The following is a 19,970-nucleotide window of genomic DNA, read 5'->3' as shown; positions in this document are numbered from 1 at the left end:
ATTCCTGTGTAGTTAGATCCAATGCCAGTTAATAACAGAAAAAAAGAAGACAGTAACAGCAGCAATTAAAGCCCTTTCTGTTTGTCAGTCTGCTAGTATTTTTAGGAAGCTGATGGAATTTGGCTTGTCATCTAATGCGTTGATCCTTTGCCAAATGTCATGTCCCCTGACCAGCCGCCCAAGTCACTCTACCAGCTGTCATCCTCCGTTGCAGAAAGCAGAATGCACTGAAGTCGGCAACTTGATGAAGAATTAACAGCCTCTGCCAGCATGCTCTGATTAAACAGCTATATAGACAACAGCTGTGAAAAACTCATCCATCACAGAATGTTTATTATTGGAATTAAAACACCTCATAATTAATGCATAGATTTGCCTTGATTATAATCTCCTAGAAGGAGCAAGTGGTGCCAGCTCACTGTGACTGGGTGTTTTGAGCATTTCTATTGCTTGTGCTGTCACCCATCTGCCTCTGGTTTGTTAACCATAGTTCAAGCATTGATTAGCTTCTTTGCAGCAAGCCAGGATCTATGTCTGTAGAAGTGTGATGCTGAATGCTACAAGGAACTCTAAATTCAGTTTGTGATGTGGTCCATGGGGTATTTTTGCATATCAGTCTTCTAGGCCTAGGGACAGGACTCTGGATTTATTCATACTTGCACAAATTAGAAGTCATGCAGTAAATACAGAAACAAGATCACAGTAAGTTTCCCAATTTCAGTTTCTTCTAACCTTCTGCTGTCTAATCTCACAATAGTGGCAATTGTGTGTATCCCTTTCCAATAGGAGCTGTCCTTCTTGGGCAGTTGATGTTGCAGTAAAGCTACTAGAAAACTCAATATACAAAACATTTTCAAAGTGGTTTGAAGATAGTCATGTCTGTATATATTCAGTGCAATGTATTTGTTGGTAATCGCAATGTCTGCCTAATTTAGAAACAAACTTGTCTATTTCTGTCAATATTTACATGGGCTTGTGCAGTATGTGGGTATGGGTGCAGGTCTGAAGCACTTGATCCAGTAGGTTTAGGGTCTGAGATTGCACTTAAGCCCTCAAAACTTGTGCTGCTCTGTTGAGAACCATTATATTCAAATTAAATGGTGCAAACTTTATTGTTAGAGTTCTAATACAATATCCTTCTCCAAGGCATGAAATAGCAGAAAAGAGCAAGCAAGTGGTTGATTCCAAGGTTCTGAATCTGTCATGAGATGTCTTGTGGTCTTCATTGCTCATGAAATTATACTTACAGAATCACACACTCAGTAAGCTGGGAGTTAACACTCATCTAGGAAAAAAAAGCTTGAAAATTTTCAGTGGCACTGACAGAGTTTTGAAAAATATGTTGGTAGGTAGGCTAAAGAAAAAAGACAATCAAATTTAAACACTAAAAATTCTATTATTTAAAGAAAATTCTTGTAATTCAGTTTTTAATAGTTTTATGACATGCTAAGCAGTGCCATTTGCGCTTGTCTGCATTAGGAGCTCATTTTGCCTGTAGCACAACAGAAATGTGATTATCTCAGGAGTTTGACTGGATGTCTTTAAATTGTAAAATTACAAACAAATATAAAATACAGTTCAGGGATATGAGCTTCCAATTCCTGCCAGATAGGGTCACTATATTATGACTGTAATAGAAACTGTTTTGGTTTGTATTTTAAATTAACTCTTAGGCCAACTTGAGTATTATCCACAGTGTGCAGACATATTTGATGAGGCATTATAAACAATTGTTACTACTGTATGAGCAAGAGGTAAATAATTATTTTTAAATTAATAACTGGGAATTCTCATACAAAGAGATGAACATGAACTCTGTGTAGAAAAGACCAGAAAATAATCTCATCCTATATCTTAATGACTTAGGTGGCGTTCATGAGAGCTGAAAGAATTCAGGAGGTTGAGGCACCCTTTCTCTAATGGGCAAGGCGAGCAGAGTTCAGTTAACTAACACATTTTTCTTTCTTTTAACGGGTACATCTCTGCATGCTAAGCACAGCCCAGACCTTTGTGAACAGTTTGCTTACTAAGATGAGGAAAAAGAACCTTTCCAATGGGTCTTGCAGAGATTCAGATGCCACTTGCTGTTCTTCTTTCACACAGACTTGATCTTGAACTTACTTATGACTTCGATAAAGGTAAGACTTCAGTTTTATTGCTTTGTTGTTGTTTTTTTCTCATGAGACCAAATTGATCATGTCCTTAAGTTTGCCACAGAGTACAATTGCAATTAGCAGCAGCAAGACAAGGTAAAAAGAAAAAATCAACACAGTGAAATGTATGTTGATACAAGATAAAAGTACTTCGTGTACTTGTGAGAACTTGTGAAGATTTGATTCATGGCCAAGTTGAATTTTCACTTACATGGACAGATGAACCAGCAGGATGTGCCCTGGTATTTCACAATATTCACTTCCTAGCCTTGTACCAGGAAAGAATTTATTTCTAGAGAATACATGCTGTGTGTTGGTGAGGCAGGTCTACTTGGCTGCTCCTCTTAGATGCTGTGCTCAAATTATGTTACTTATTTGGACATAAGGATGTCCTCCCTATACAGCTCTGTCACATCTTCATGCTTGCTGGAGAGTACTGAGCTGATTCCCTGTAGTTCTTAACATCCAAAAGCTCCATGGGTTTTTTGAGGACAAAAGGGAGGTTTTAAGGTGAGTCAGCCTTTACTGCACTGATGTATTTGACTTTACTGCCATCCTTGCAATATATCTTCTATTTAAGAAGGAATACTACTCATTCTGCTGTAAAGTTAATTAGTATAGACTATAAACGTTTATTTGTTTTTCAATAGCAGCAAATGCGTTATAAATGGCTCCTGCATTCATCTATTGTAAAATCCTGCTGTTAGAGTAATTGTAATGCAGCTTTTTCTTACCATAGCTTTTGGCATTGCAAAAGCTAAAATATTAATTTGGTCTTTGCTGTGGGATAACCAGCTGTGTCAAGTGTAATACACCTGCTAAATTTTGAACAAGGACTTGCCATGTGAAAAACATTAAAAATGCTGCATATATATTGACCTGTATTGAACTAGTTAATGTACACTTCCTTTACTTTCAGAAACCTGCATTTCTTGGCTTTTCAAATCTGAAATAGTATGTTTTTCATAAATATGGATTCACTACATCCAAATTCTGAGTACATGATGATAATTCTTGAGTTTTGAAATAAGTGTAGAAAATAGTAAACTTTATCTGTTAGATTTAATGCAACTTCACAGATGCTTATGAAAATGTGATAGCAAATTTTAATTAATTTTTGAGAAAATTACATACTTTAAATTATATTTTAACAGCAAGTTCTGTTTTTATAGCATTGTAAATGTATCTAATAGTGTTCCAAAGCGAGTATTTGTCAACATTGAACTAAAATAATGAAATGTTTTAATTTACCCCTGCACTTTACCCAGTTCTATGTGGCCATTCTTACTTAAGATCTAGTGTATCCTAATTAGCAAGATCTCTTGTTAGTTAGGTCATATGTGTGAGTTATTCTTACATTGGAATATGAAACATAAGTTTGTACTGAAGGAACACTTTACATGAATAAGGAGCTGCTTTACAGTCCTGCTTCATGCAGGGGACACTTTTTGGACTGAAGTGATTCCCTAGATGAGGAAAGCTAAATGATATGTAATAAAGAAGTAAAATAGTGAGGCTGAATTTCTGTAAGGTGATTTCCTTAGAGAAGTAAATTTTAGAGACAGATTAAGAGAGTTGAGAGCAAGTTTGGATTTCTGGAGTGACAACCTAAAGTAGATATGTAGGATAAAGTATGTTAGAAATAGCAAAAAGAAAAAAAGTTGGTGAGATGGTAGGCGTTATAGGCAGAAAGAAAAGTTACATATACCTGATTAAGTTTACACCAGAAAACTGAGAAATAGCGATCTCAGACTGTCTTTTTGCCTTTGGTTTTAAGTAAGTTTTGCCCTTGGGTATTATGAGTGAGAAATCTCCACTTTTTAATACCTTAATCAATGCTGTCTTGTTTTCTGCAACTATAGTCTTTTCAGTCTTGACTGCTTGTCAAACTTTATTGAGCCACTTAAATTGATTAAGGTTTTTCCAATTTTGCAACATCGTCTCTAATGCAATGAATCCAGTGCCCTAACCATCTTTGCAGTGTCATTTGTGTCTCAAGAAGAGAAGTTTGGAAGATTATCCAGCGGTTGATATGCTGGATTCTATTATGGCAATGTTTTAATGAAGAAGCAAATAGGATATGAAAAGCACTGAAGTTTTTTTTGAGAACAAGAGGAACATCTTTTATACGCATTCAGAAATACCCTTGAAAGCACTGAAATGTCACCATTAAGGCTGAATCTGATTGGTTTGCAGAGCAAGAGCATAACTTTTGTGTAGCTTTTGGCTTTGATATGAAAATCAGAGTATCTACCACACATTTTTTTTCAGGCTATTCTCTGCATAAAGCATGCATTTTTCTAAAGGATTTCTCAGTAACTATTTTTAAAATACATGTATTTTTATATAAACATGTGATTAGTTTTGAACTTTAATCTTGATTTCCATGCGCAATTCTTATAACTTTGGCTTCTGATAAAGTTTCCACTCCTGAAGGCAATTACTTGCTTGTTGAAGAAAGTGTCTTAGTGAGAGATTATTTTTTGTTAGCTGTTGCCTGCTTTATGCTTTTATGCTGAAGATATTTGCTTTTCTTTAAAGCAACTGATGCAAAACAGTGGAAAGGTATCATCTGATCTGACACTCAGTGAATCCAAGTGGGCTCTTCACTGAGTCATTAGGAGTTCATTCCAGCTGGAGTAAAATAACTTGTAAAGCCATGGGGATCATTTTCTTACGTTTAAGACTAGACATGGATCTCACAAAGTTGCTTCATGTTAGCTTGGATGTTAAGGAAAGAAAAAATCCCCAAAGTTTGGTCTGCATTCAGTTTCAGTAATGCTATTGGGCTTGTGAAGGGATAAGAGGAAGCAGAGAGGAGCAGAGCAGTGTTGCACAATTTTCAAACTCCTACCAACAGCTGATCTCCTTTGCTTCAACCTGAAGTGAATATTTGAGCCCTTGTCAAAAAGGGTTAATTTCATTAACTAGGGCACCACTCAGTAAGTATAAAAATTGTTACTGAGGAAAGCTTATTGTGCAGTATGTAGGCATCTAATTTTTATCAATGTGTTAAGCTAGCAAGAGAGGAGATAGAAGTGTCCACAAACATCTAGCATCTTGTGATTTCTACCCATAGTGCCAGTTGCTTTCTGCTTTAGTACATAAATATTACTTGTTCCTCCTGTTATTACTCATTGTTAACAACTCAGTGATTTTAATTTGTTTTTCGTTTCCTTGTAACTAACCCTTACACAATTTTATGAGGACTCATCTAGTTTAACAGCAGCTCAGAGTGGTCAGCTGTTGCTTCCAATGGCACACATGGTGCTCCTGTACATCTCAGCTGTTGGTTCTGTGACTCTGACCGTGAGATTGGGACATACAATTCTGCCCACCCAAAGGAAATGAATCTATTGATACTGACACAAATATTAGTATATTAGGTATAGATTTATTTGCAGAACAGTGAACGCTCGTGTCCAGCATCCTCTTCTGTCCTATACAGAGGTAAACTCGCATCAGGCAGGTTTTATATTTCTAGAAGAGAACATGTACTGTGGGTAAGTTGTATGGAAATGTGAACAGTCTTTCACATCCCATCATGTAGTGCTCAAAGGGATCAGAGAAAATAGTTAAAGGGCTGGGGAATCCTCAAGAAATAGGAGAATACATTTAAGATTGAGAGCAAATGCCTAGAATGAATTTTCTTTATGTGATTTAAAATCTGCTTTTTTGCTTTAAATTTGTGTTCAGATGATTGTGAAGGTGTTAATACCTTCTAGTAAAGTGCTCTGAGACACTATTACATGTGTTCAGTTAATACAGCATCGTTACTCCATTCTGTCCTTTTGATCGTTAGTGGGATGTGCACAGGTTAGTGCTAGAATGACTTTCTAGGTTTGATTACAGCAGCTCTGCTTGCTGCCCTCCCAAACAAGCTTTTAGAGCCTGTGCAGATGATACATGCCTGTCAGGATATTTTGTTCTTCGTGTCATTATCTCTGCATTTAGGTCCTGTTTGCAATCACTTAGGTAAAAGTATTGATGACAAAGTCTATTTTATTTCAGTGTCTCAGACTATTTATGGTATTGCTTTTGCTGGGCCCTAAAACAACTCCTGCAGAAATGTTTATGCTGTTTTTTACTCTCTTATCTTCCATGGAGAATACTGGGCTCTCACCTCTGCTCAGGTGAAGTAGAATTACTTTCCCTTTATAGTGATACTAATAAAAAATGATATGTGTATCCACATTTTTCTGTCCTCCAGATCAGTATTGGGTTCTGTTTCCTGTATTTGTACTTCTCTTGAAACAAGTTGATCATCAAAACTTATTCTATCTATCATCAATTTTCAAGAGTTTACCTCTAAAGTTATAGTTTTGTAGATTAAAGAGGTAGAAATACTTGTGATACAAATTGGAGATAGTTGGATTTAAATAATAGCACAATGTCATTACACAGTGTGTTATTACCTGCATTTAAGCTTAGAAAAACATATTTGGCACAGGTGGGAAGAATAATCCTAAACCTATTGTTATTAAAATACCTTAATATATTTTCAGAGGGGATTTCCCATGTAGGTGTGGTTGGAATTTACCAAGCTTTATAAAGACAGCAATGAGAGCTGAAATATTTTTAGCACCCTTATAAAGGGGAATATATCAGAAAACTTGTGAGTGCATGTATCTATTTCTTTTTTGAGGAATCTTCTAGTACAAGCACTTGTTAATGCATGAAACCACTCAGATTTACATCCTTTGAAAAAAGGTGGTGCTACTTCTAGTCTCCCCAAGTTTATATCCACTTTTTTAGGGTTTCTGATTTGCTTGTGTCTGAAGGCCATGAAGTTCTGCCTTTGCCTGTGCAGATGGCACATTTTTTTTCTTTCCCAGTCCCTCTTGGCTCACACATCACACTCAGAGCAGCCTGGCTGAAGAGTTGTTCTTTGGCTAGTGTTTAAAGTGAGTATTGCTGTAAGTTAAAATGAAGGAATAACATACTGAACAGTACAGCCTATGATTTCTAGAGTGCTTGTGAACTGGAGACTTTTGCCTATGCAAGGTTTTAATTTCTATGTTTTCATTTTAAATGAATAAAGCTTAAATGTATTGTTAAAAAATAGCTGAATTAGTGCAGCACTGCTGAACAGGTGATGGTTGAACCCTTGGATAGCAAATGAAAAGTATAGTACTTTCTGCCTTCAGTAGTAAAAAGTTTTATCTCCTGTTTGAAAACTCTATAGACACATCCGTCAAGCAGTCTGACAGGGAAATTAAATTAGGTTACAACACTGCAAGAAGTCCAGATTACATTACTGCTGAGCTGTAACAAATTATGGTGCACTTCAGAAAAAGTTTCTTCCTGTTTTTTCACAAAATAATGCAGTATAGAGCTAGTGTGGTCAGAAGAGACACTGGGGAAGCTTCTGGAAAAGCTTGGTATTCTTTAATATGGAAATGAAATGAAATTGTAGCTGTGGCTTTCCTTTTCTGCAGAACCACTTGTGTTCTCTGCTCTTCTGTGAGCACACCAAACCTGCATAAAGTACAGTTCACTGTTTTTAATGTAAAATGAAAAATAAATGACTTTCTGGACTACAAGATAATAGACTTGTAGTCTGTTTGCGGTGGGTCACCATTAACTTCCACTGAAGTCTGAGATATAGCTATTCTGCTGGAGGTCACAATGCAACTCTAATTTTCCCCCTGTGAATTTTACCCCAATAATAAAGCAAAATACTCCAACTCACCTCGTGTATGCATTTCAACTAGACTGGCATTTCAGTAACCTTTATCTTTCATTTGTTTAGAGAGGAGCTCTTATACACAGCTAGGATCCAAGTACTGTTGAACTCAGCAATGTTCAGATCTAGAACCAGAGCCTATCTTTGCTTGTCTCTTAGTGTTTCACCCTGGCTCTGATTATCCTCCAGCTTGAGGCAACTTCAGACCCATCTCTAACTGCTATGAGAAGCTATGAATGCTCGAAAACAGGTCTGGAGTTGTTTTCAAGCTTTGTGAACTTCAGCCAGCTGTTCCATTAACATGAGTGTCAGGTTTTTAACAAAGTCTGAAACAGGGAAAGGTGTGTGGTGTCAGGTTTCTTTGCATCCTTCCAAACCCCTTTTCATTTACATGAGAAACTAACAATGTTTATATATTTACCTCTAACTGTGTATGGATGATTAAGTAAAACTCTTAATATGTGAGATTCTAGGTGTTTTAACAAAAGAGAATTAATTCCTTCTGTTAATTCTTCATTGTCTTTCCCAGAACAGTTAGTTGCATTTAACTAAACAGCCTGGGCAGTATTTTAATAATACCCATACATTGTTTAGACTCAAAAGGAAAATAAAAAACAGAGAAATTCCCTTCCATTTGGTTATTCCTCTTCCAGTGTGAGCATTGAAAGCCATTGGTCTCCAAATATCTTGTTTATATGAAAGTTAAGCTGTCTTTTGAAAATAGATACAAATTAATGCAACTGAAAAATAAATAAGGAAGTTTATTAGACAAGGAAGGCTAATGTTTAATGAAGTGTGGCTTTCTGATCTGTTTTGAAAGCCTTGCTTTTTCTCAGTAAGCACTAGGAGTAAGATGTTTCTCTTATGGGCTTCTGCTTTACACATTGCATGCTTGCCTTGAGGGACTCAAAACCTAAATAGATTTCAAGTCACAAAAGATGTAAGTATGAGAAATCTCATCCTTCTTCTGGAACGGCTTAGGGGCTGATTGTTTATTTAACAAGCTGGTGTCCTGATTTTGCCACTGACATACTTTGACAAAAGTTCCCTCACAGGCATTTCAAGCTGCAAAAAGGAAGAAAATGGGAAAGAAAGATATGTCAATGTACAAAGCCACAAAGGTCTGCTGACCTAGATGTTTTCAGTATTTAGTAACTAAATTTAAAGTTGCAGAGCTAGAATGATCTCAGAGATCAGTAATGTTCTGATGTAATCAAACCCAATGAGATCTTCCTGTGAGTTGTTGGTTGCTTGAGTTATTATGTACAGAAACTGGGGAAGGTGGAAATCACATCTATGGACGGGTCCAAAACAGTCTTAGTTACTAAAATCCTAAGAGATTGAAGTGAAATTTAAAGTGTATAAGCTTTCTGCCAGCACATAAAAGGTGAATGTGTTTTATCCTTAGATGTCAAGATTGTTGAGTGGCTGAATTTGGGAATTATCTTTTGTTCTCCTCCCTGAAGCAGCTAGGAGTTGTGCTAGAAGGCAGGTGCAGATGCTGATAAAGTGTCCCTTCAGTTAGCACTTCCCAGTGGAGGGTTAAGTGCCAAACACCACTATAAAAGCCAGGGCAAAAGGTGATGTTTTGCCTATGGATTTTTTTTTTTTGTATGAAAAATGCTGTTTTGAAACACTGATGCAGAACACTTCATTGCTTCAAGAGTCCCTTCCCACTAACTGGAGATTTCTGGAAACAAAATTTCATTCCTTTCAATTAACTTTTTTAAAACTAAAAAGCATTGGCTATGCATCAGGGAGTAAGTTTTTTTTCCTATGTCTAATTCCTCTCCTTTTTCTTATTTCCACTTTTTTTTATACCAAGATGCAAGAAGAAGATGTATGGCAGAAACTGAAGAATGGGGAAACAGTTGGGAAAAAGCCCTTTTTATATTTTTTTGGAACCAAATAGGGAAGACCAAAAATAGTGTTTTCCCATTAATTTATATTATTTTTTATTTGTACAGTTGGAAGTAAAGAGAGAAAGGAATGTAAAGAGATTTCATGTTATGGATATTCTCACTTCTGTCATATGAGTTTCTACAACTCTTTTCTACAAGGCTAACCTATCATATTTGCCCAAATGAGATCTGTGTTTGTCTTGTTCCAAGTCCCAGCAGGCTCTTCAGCAATCACTTTTCTGACTTTGTTTCTGACATTGGGAAGCTTGGATTCTGTTGTAACGACTATATTAAGATTCAGACCAAAACCTCAATATAAGCAAAATTTTTAGCTTCTTTTCGTGTACCTGGGATGTTTGTTCTTTTAGAAAGCAGTATTTCAATATGGTCTCAGTTTGTGACCAAATTATTAATGGTCAATGTCAAGGTTATTAACCCTCCTGATCAAAAGGAAATTTGAGCACATGCTTCTGAAATGTGCAAAAATATTATATTACTAATTGTATACATTTAGGAGGATAGATTTCTACTTCATAGTGTCTTGATGTAAGTTTAAATTCAACTAATTGTCTGAAGTTGACCCAGACTTATCTAAAACTCAGTTGCAGGATGGAAGTCTAGAAGGAGGAGGCATATATGATTTATTGTATCATCTACTGGCTGAATTCCAACCCCCTGAATAATTTTTTAGCTTATTTTGTTGTTTTCAGCCCTATGGCAGTGAATACAAATGGAAAAGAATTTAAAAAAAGATGAAATTTTATTTCATTTCAGTTTAAATGTAATCTGAAATAATTCAACCATCTTTACATTTTTAAAACATTATTCATGGCAATATGCAACTAAAACAGTTTACAAGTTGAGATTTGTTTAAAGATGATGTAGGCATATCCTAATTTGAAATAAAACTGAGTACCTCAAACTCTTCTCAAAAACCTTACTCTTCCTTATTTACTCTGCCCATAAAGAATAGATTTGGAGTGGCTCAAGAGACTTGGTAGAAAGCATTTTATTTTGACTTTCATTTTTTTAGAACAGATAATAGTATCTCCTATTTCCATTCAATTAGTTTCACTGGAAAATAAAATTTGTTTAATTTCATGTGGTATTACTTTTCCCAAATAATGTTTTCCTCTGAAAACCTTTGCCTCAAGTGTTTTTCTAATTTGCTGAGGGGGTTGGGAGGGACCAAAGCAGGAGAACAGGGCAGAGACACCTGTTTCATTGAAACCTTTCCAACTAGTTCTGCTCTGTATGTAGTCTTCTCTAGATTTGATATTTTTCACTGAGTAATCTATGTATGTGTATTTCAATTGTGTTTGACCTAGTAACTAATGCATACTGCAAATTTTTAGTTTTCAGTACTTGGTGGCTAAAGATGAAAATAGGTCTTGTAGAGTAACTGGAAAATGAGCTTTAAATTCTAATTAAAAATAATTTTATCAACACTACATTTCATATTGTATAGTTATGGGTCTGATATTTTCTGAATTGGTTACGCTAGATTACTTTATAGTACTTTGTGATTGAGAGGGAGCATGACTTTTTCTGAACAATTTCTTTTTTCACAGCAGGGTGACTTAAATTAGTGTGACTGACATCCTCCTAATATGCTTAAAAATCTTTGGAACAATTGATCTGATTTTAATTCTGATTGGATCAGAGGATGGGGAAGAAATTGGATGTGCTGGATATATAAGCATATTCACATAGCTTCTTCTCCCAAATCCTGATCCAAGGTATACCTTAATATGTGTAAACTTAGCTGCTGAATCAAGTGGAAAAGTTCTGCCCCAGAAGAAAGTGTCACACCTCACACGAGCAAGAATGATTTTTACCCAATGAGTAAATACACAAAATGCAGATGCTTAAATGTTTGAAAGAAATACATGTGAAAGAGATGAGGAGAAAAATATTGCCAGGTTTGATTTTTTACCATATGAAGGATCTTGCATGTATAAAGACTGAATTAATATCAAGATGCTGTCCCTAAAACTAAAAAAAAACTAAACTGAAGCTTAAAATTTCTCCTAAACTGAAACCTAAACAATTACTTTCCTTGGCAATACTGCTATTAATCTAGAAGATGTAATATGCCCATAACTTGAGCAGGGAGTCTCTTGCATGAAATACTGTTGCCATCCCAATCCCAGTCACTAATTTGACTGGCTTAATACATTTTATGTAAGAATTGTGCTTATAGATTTCTGAGCACCTGTCTGTTGTATCTGACCAGAAGAGTAATGCTAGCATCATAAAAGAATTATTGGAAAATAGTAGCCAGAAATCAAAGCATCAATCCAACGAATAAGATTATCTTTAATAGTTGTGTCCTTTCTGCAGGTGACTGTGCACCTATGCCAAGAGTCAGTCCATCCTCCCCAGGGTGGCAAGAGATGGGTATATGATTAAGGGCTGCGAAAAAAAGTGTCCAGAAGAATTAAATGCTTGTAGAAATGGACATGCCCTGAACTCCAAGAATCTGAACTATCCTCTAGCTGTACAGCAATATTTAGAGTATATTACTTTTTAAAGATACTGTCATAAGGTAATAAAAGCAGTTTTAAAATTAAAAAGTACATGTGCATCTTATTGAAATATCTTTGTGAACACTGGCATGGTGAAACTTGGTTACTAGGCCTTGTATTTATCTGGCTGAGAGGAGAAAGCTTCAAACTTCTACTCTAATAGATAATTGCTGAGGTTCTGAAATTTATTTTAGGCTTCTATTAGACTTGTTCAACAGTATTCCTTTAAGAGTTTGTATCCTAATGCTTCAAGATGCAGAATTTCAGAACTCCTCAAGAATATACATTTGTCTCTGTGTATACTTGTTTTGCCTTACAGGTGTCATTAGAGCTTTTAAGTTTGAGTAGATCATTACTGTGAAGGAACAATTTATCTTCTAGACACTCAGAAAATACAACTGTGTGAGAAATGCTTCAAGTAAGATACACTACTGTAGCCGAAGCATTTTCTAGTGACAATGTGCATTCCTCTGCAGAAGTAATACTTCAGTCTTGCACCTGACTTATCAGGTTAAAAACACTTTTGCAGTGACCCTCATGATATCAATATGACAGCATTAAAAAATGTACAGTCTTGCTCTTAATCCTCTTGCCTTGTCTATTTCTCCCATATGACAAATGCTATCCAGCTGGAGCTAGCGTAGATTGAAGGGGAAGTCATGTTAGCAAGAATGTATTAATTGACTAGGCATGTGCATGTCCTTAGGTACCCCCACAATATGTTGTGGGGTTGTTCGGTCAGCTGAGGTCTGAGGTCTGGAGTTCAGTTGCTATTTAGCACAAATAACATCATCATACCTACAGGGTGCACTCACCAGGCTCGAGAGCTGCTGCTGACCACCTATTGATGTATAGTTTGTCAGGCCATGCATGAAGCTTATGCACTGTTACTGGTAGCGTCACTAATGGTGTGTTTTGTATCACTAGCTATATTGCATTTTAGTTTCAAATGTCTAGTAAATATGTAAGGCACTGAGTTTCCTAAAGATCTGGAGATAGCTGTATGAATGCAGCTTTTCTGACATTGTCCATTGAGATTTGCACCTGGTTCTCAATTCATTACAGAAACTAGAGGATAACTTTTTCATGTGTCTGGATTGGGGAGCACAGGACATGGAACAAGGAGACAAAACTGAAGACAAATAGGTGAAGAGAGGCAGAGAAAACTGCAGTGACAAAGGATTGTGTGGTGAAGCATTGTGGCTAATCTGAAAGCTTAATTAAATTTCATTTAAGAGATAAAAATCAGGCCAAACCTGGAACAATTTACCTGAAAGAAGGTGCTGCCCGTGTGCAACTTTAAGTGCTGACAAGTTAGGCCAGGAGTGTGGAAAAACTGCCATTCCATGAAAACAAGTGGGAGCAATAGCAACCTCACTATTGTGGGGCACTTACACCCGCTGACCCATTTAGCCAGAGTATCAACAGACCATTATCTTGCAGCAAACATTTTCACATTCCTCCAAGCACTCGCTCAGTCTCTCTTTTTCCTTCAGTTGCTGTGTTTATGGCTGCTTTCATTTTTCATGTGCTTACAAAACAACAATAACCAGAGGGTAAGGCAGAGCTGCCAAAACCTGGTTTCTAGAAAGGACAGCATGCAGGGCTCTGATCCAGCCCTGGAATCCAAGGAGCAGAAAAACTTCAGTGCATGGGTTTTTACTGGAATTATCTTAGTTTAAAAGAATACCCAAATGCTACCTTGATGCCAAATGCTGCTTTAAAAGCCACAAGGACCATCTTACAACTGAATCTCAACAACAGCTACAAACCTGCAGTTTCCCTGAACTTGAGCCTGTGGGACCGTGCATGTTTGTAGCACCTGAGTATCCCTGCAATGGCTAGAGAGCATGTGCATGTTTGTTTACTTTTTGCTCTGCATATAATTGGTAGTTGTGTATCCCCACCACTACTAATCAGACTATTTAGGATAATTTTTTGTTATTATTTTGAGTTTTAAGTGGTAAAACTTCCTGTTCTAGTACATTGATGTTTTTTGCAGAGAGTAAGGTCCTTTGAGCTAGTTTCTATAAAGAACATAGATACTCTACTACCAGGTTAGACGTGTAAATCCATCATACTGACTCCTAAAGTCCTGCTTAGTTTTCATCCTGTCCTGTCCTCTGCTTTTCATAGCACCTGCATTTGTGTGAAGTCACATCATATGCTTGCATGATCTGGTGCTCAAGGGGTGATTTTTGCCTCTTTCAACTCCAGAGCCTTTCCTAGCAGGTGTATCTGCAGCATTCCTTGTGGTTACCAGGTAGCCTAATGGTTACTCAAAGAGGCAGCCTGGTGTTTAGTGCATGTTCATACCATGTTGGATGTTTTATTTTGCAACAGATAGTGGCCAATAAAGAAAAAAACAATCCAACCTACCCACACTTTTTTACGAAAAAAACCCTCTTCATGTGTATAAAATTTGACAACTAATGAAACAATGCTGAATCATGTGAATACATCCCAGTCTGTGATGGATTGGAACTGGAATGCTGACAGCTCTGAGGCATTTTTTTTAAAGTGTGTAACAGTTCAAATCTCATCAGCTTCTGAGATTTCATCTGTTTCTTTGGGAGAGTGGGATAAATGACTCTGGACATGATGCCAAGATTGAATCTTTAAGACTTGGATGAAAATTCCATTTTTCTCCTGACCCTATCTCTTCTCACTCATTGTGATATTGCACACATTGAATTTCAGGGCTTGTGAGCTAAAGTTTCTGCAATGGTTGGCAGAAGTGTCTTTTCATCTGATTACCCTCGAGGTCAGAAGCACGTAATATATTCAGGGGTGTTTCTAATTGAACAAAGCTCAGAATATGTGAGGGTTGTAGACAGCAGCTGGCCCCAGCAGAGACTAACAGATTTGCTGAGAACCTGCGAAGATCTTGGCAGGATGTCAACAAAGATACTGCAGGGTTGCTAGATGCCAGGAAAATGAGATCTTTGGTTTGTGGCAAGGAAAATGGTATTTAGAGAGGATGGGATGTAATAAATTACAGTAATAGCACTGCCAACAAGTCTCATCCAAAAGTACTAGAGACTGTGACTGTATTGGGAAAGTTGTATACTCATTTTCATGGATGAAGGAACTGAAGTAGAAGCAGGTGAAAAAAAGGATGTTTTCTTATAGTGGCAGAGTATTATGAGCCAGGAAAAGAAGTAACTCAATTCTGTAAAGTAAAGGATGAAGAGAATAAAAGCAATGATGAAAAAGGGCTTAGCTGACTTAGAAGAATAGGAGAGAGAAGGACAGAGGATGGGTCAATAAAATGGAGATATTTGCAGAGAACAAGATCAAAGCAGGTTTTGCAAGAGCTTTACTGTCTTTCTGGGATAGCAAGAAATTGAGCGCAGAACACCAGGATTTTCTAGCATGAAGTATCTAATGATAAATTTAGATTGACTATGCATTTGTTAGTGATTTGCTCTGGCAAAATATGTAGGTACTTCTCTGAAAGCTTCAGGTACTGGAAATCTTAGCTGACCACTTACCTGATCAAGTGTAATGGTTCATGCATCAACCATCCTTAGGTGCTTCCAGAAAGTTTCAGGTCAGTCTGCAGGAAATGGTTTGATCTGTTATGCTGACGTGTTCTCCTTGCTTCCTCATGAGAGTTTTAGTGAAAAAGGTGTTCTCCAATGAGCCTGTCCAGAATTAGTATGTGACTGAAGCAAAATTCTGGCATTTGAAGAGCCAGCTTCATCAGGAGGTAAAAAAAACCAGATCATCCAGTCAACACATTGAACATGACACAAAGAGTAGCAGCTCTAATGGGGAATGCCTGCATGGAAAATGTATGCCCTACATGGTACGTTTGATAAGTGTCCCACAAATTTGGTTTAAATTATTTCAGTGAAATTTACTCTTCATTTACCTCATATATCAATACTAACTCCTTAATGTTCTTTGAACTTGATTTGATGGTATCCTACCTGATTACTTTATCAAGTTAAAGTCTATAGGTTATTGATAGTTCTGTTATAACTTGGTGGGTTTGGTTTTCTGGCAGGATTACAGCAAAGGGGAACAGCTGTTCCTTGAGATGGGAGTAATAAAAAATGCCAACTGGCAAAATATTTCTGACTTCTGCAGAACTGAAGGCAGTGATTAGCAACTCTTGGAGTTCCTCAGTATCTTGGATCCTTTTGTTCCAAAATAAATGTGTGTCAGGCAGGATGCTATTTAAAATGTAACTCAATGGGTACTGGCAGAAATGCCAGATGGGAGTGGGATCAAAATTCAGTCTATTAGTAAAATACATGGGTGATAAACAGTTCATTACTGATATATATGGGTTTATTTTGAAGTAGGAGACAGTGTGGACTGGTTTTAGAACTACTGAATGGGCCAAATCCCAACTTCCTTCTATGCTAACTACCAGCCTGCTCAGAATATAATAGCATTAAATAGCAGTTTAAACCTTTCTGGTTTTGTGAGAGTTTTATAAGCCTACATAGTTTTTCCACTGTTTGTGCTTTGCTCCTTTCTCCCTCAGCTCCCCCAAATTGCACCTAGTTGTGAAGCATCACCTTTAGCACAGGTATTCAACAGGTAATAGAGCAGAAAACTTGGGAGTGGGTGCCACTTTGGAGTGGTATGAAGTGCAAGAGATACAGATCCAGAGGTGTTTCTGGTGACAGCACCCATGCAGACAATCTGATGTAGAAAAGAGAAAGCCCTGGAAATCTCTGAAGCCTTGGGCATAAATTCTTTTTCAAGATCCTGGTAAAATAGGGAGCCAGTGGTAGCAGACTGGTCAATGTGGCTTTGAAAGCTGTGGGGAGCTTTCGACAGAAGCTGCTGTGTGTCAGAAGTCTATAAATTGACTTCCTGCCATGGGAAGCCTCCAGCTAGTTCAGCTGGAGAGTTACTGGGGGGAAATCCTCACCCCTCTGTCTTACCAGCAGAGCAAATATATCCAGGGCTGTGCCCAGGGCTGAGGAGAGGGTTTGAGCTGGTGGATTCCTTATGTCAGCCAACAAGATCTTGATTAATAAAGTTGATGTGAATGGAGACCTCAATGTTTTGTTGAGGGAGAAAAAGCTCTCTACTTTGAGTAGTGTTTGTCCATCATGGTCTTCAATTTCAAAAACTCTCAGATGAGAGCACACTTCTTTCATCACCTCTCAGATAACATAAAAAAAGTTATTTGCTTTTTTTTTTTTTCCTTTTCTTTCCTTCATTGCCTTCCAGGCAGTTATGTGCTATCCCCTATGTTCAGGGTGGATGCGTACTCCCTTTCCAATGTTCAGTTCCCTTTATAGTAATCCTTACCTACCAATTTTGGAACTGTCCTTCTCCAAGAGGATTTAATTTCCTTCAAAAATTGCACTCTCACTGAATCAATTACCTAATAGGAATCCTCTGGCAAAGGACTGGGTTTTGGTGCAGTGAGTGTCTCAAGATTTAGTAGCCTCTATCATAATTTTTGTTGGAATTCATTATTTAGTTAAACTTAACTCCTGAGCTGCTGAATACAGGCCTCTTGCTTTTTTTTTTTCTGTCCCTCATGAATCACACTGTTTTCTGCCAAGAAAGGTATGTAATGATCTCAGAAATATACAACCTTCTCCGTGTCCTCAATCGCTGCAGTTTTCCTCTACTCATTCAGCGTATTAGATATCGCTGTCCTCCAAGGCAAAACTTAGCAAGAGGCTTGATCTCCTGTAGGTTAAAAACTGAACCTGATTATGCTGTTTCATACCAAGAAGAGTAATTCTTTTGCATATCTGTGGTTTTAAAATACAGTCATGAATTCTGAAGTGAGGAGGAAAAAGCCACAATGAGATATTTTGGAAGTTTACCCTGGCGTGTATCCATCCCTGATTCCTTAGCTGTGCAGGATAACACTAAGTTTGTAGTGAAATGGGAAATCCAAAACAAAGCTGAATGTTCAAAATTCTGGAGATGTTTTGAGCCTTGTGGAAGTTGGTGAAGTGGAGGAAATGTTAATTTGATCTAGAAAAACAAAATACGATGCCTGACTTCTCAAAAGGATTTTAGGTTTAGATTGTATCGTAGGTCTTGGAAATGGCATTTAAATGCAGTTTCAGTATCTGTTCAATAAAGCTTTCTGACCTTGGAAACTTTTGGAATTGGGTGCATGTGGCAGATATAATGGGGAGGAAGGAAACCAAGAGTTGTAGACATTTTTAAGCAATGCTTATTAGAATTGGGATCCAATTTGAGCACCCCCAGTTTTAGCTGCTTAGAAGAACCTTCTCAAGAGCACTGGCATCTGCTTTCCCCCTGTTTGAGTTCAAATCCCAGTTTCGTATGCCTACAGTCAGACTCCAGTTACAAATCTTGAAGATTTCTGCCACATCTGTTTTATAGTGTTGTGCCATGTGTGGCTGTGTGGGCATTGAGCACTATTGCAAAGACAGCAGGTTCCACTCTTCAAAAACAATTCACATATTGGTATATGGAGCTTGTTCTACCTTTTTCTGCTTAAGGCAGTGAGTTCAAGCACAATCTGCATTGCTTTTCAGCACATCAGTCAGTGTCAAAAATAATACTGCTAAGGAAAAAAACCCATGCAATTGCAACCCCTCTTCAATTGATTTCATGTCAGGGCAGGGCAGAAGATGGGGAGAACCTAATTATAAAGCTTCTGTAACATGCTGTGGCAATTTTGTCTGTGAGAAGACTTCATTGTCCCATCTGTCACACAGGCGAAGGTTCATAGACAAGCTTCCTTAGGAGTCCCCTGTGCACTTCTGTACAATTACCTGACACACACATTGGAATGGTTCTACACATGTAAGTACAGAACACTCATATAAAGTGTATGGATATAATTTAGAAAGCACTGTTGCATTTTTTGGCTTATATAGGCACATTCTGTGGCCTGACAGGATTACTCCCGTTGGAGTAATAACTAGAAGTTTTGCTTATTTAGGGCCTGTTCCTACTCCCTTTGAAGCCAATGGCATAATTCCCAGTAATGTTTAGTTGTGCAGGGTCAAGTCTTTAAGGATGATAGAATTTGACGTTGGAGGCCTCAGTGCTCACTGAAGTACACAGGGGTTTCCCCAGTTATTTCAGTGAGCAAATTGCCCTTATTTCATGAAAATAATTATTTTAGAAACAACTCACATAGGGATGGTGTTAGTGTTAAACTTCAAAAAGAGAAAAGTAAATCAAGAGACTTTCTTTATTCTGGCTGATACCATGCACTTTGTGTAACGCTAAAACATTTTGCTGAAGCAAATTCCCAGAAGTTTGGAACAGCCACATCCAGAAGCAGTGAACTTTTTAAATGGAAAAGGACATGTTGTGTTGCTGCCACAGCTATTGTGACTTCTGAATGCATTTCACTTCTATTGTTGCAAGAGAAGTGATCCTCCTGGTATATCAGCCTTCATGCTTCTGTTCTCAGCTGGTTTGACCCCATAGCATCTGCAGGAAAAGGGAGATGATGAAGAGAATATTCACAGCTGTGTTAGAAAATGCAAGCTATTTCTAGTCCCAAGGGCCAGCACCACTCAGAGCAATTGAAGGTATATTAAATAATAATTAAAAAATCCATTCCTCTTTCAATGTGCTCCCTGACAACCGAGGAGTTCCCTTCAGTTCTAAAATTGCCTTCACCTACTTTTCTTGTATAATGCTGGCAGCTTGCCAAAGCTGGGCTATTTTTATATTTAGACTTTGGTACTTCAGACTTGCTAAGCTAGATCCTTAAAGGGATAAAATA

Source organism: Chaetura pelagica, unplaced genomic scaffold, assembly GCF_000747805.2.
Source record: "Chaetura pelagica isolate M959 unplaced genomic scaffold, ChaPel_1.0 scaffold207, whole genome shotgun sequence".
NCBI lineage: Eukaryota > Metazoa > Chordata > Aves > Apodiformes > Apodidae > Chaetura > Chaetura pelagica.
The sequence above is the reverse complement of the archived record's forward strand: the minus strand, read 5'-3'. Positions refer to the sequence as shown.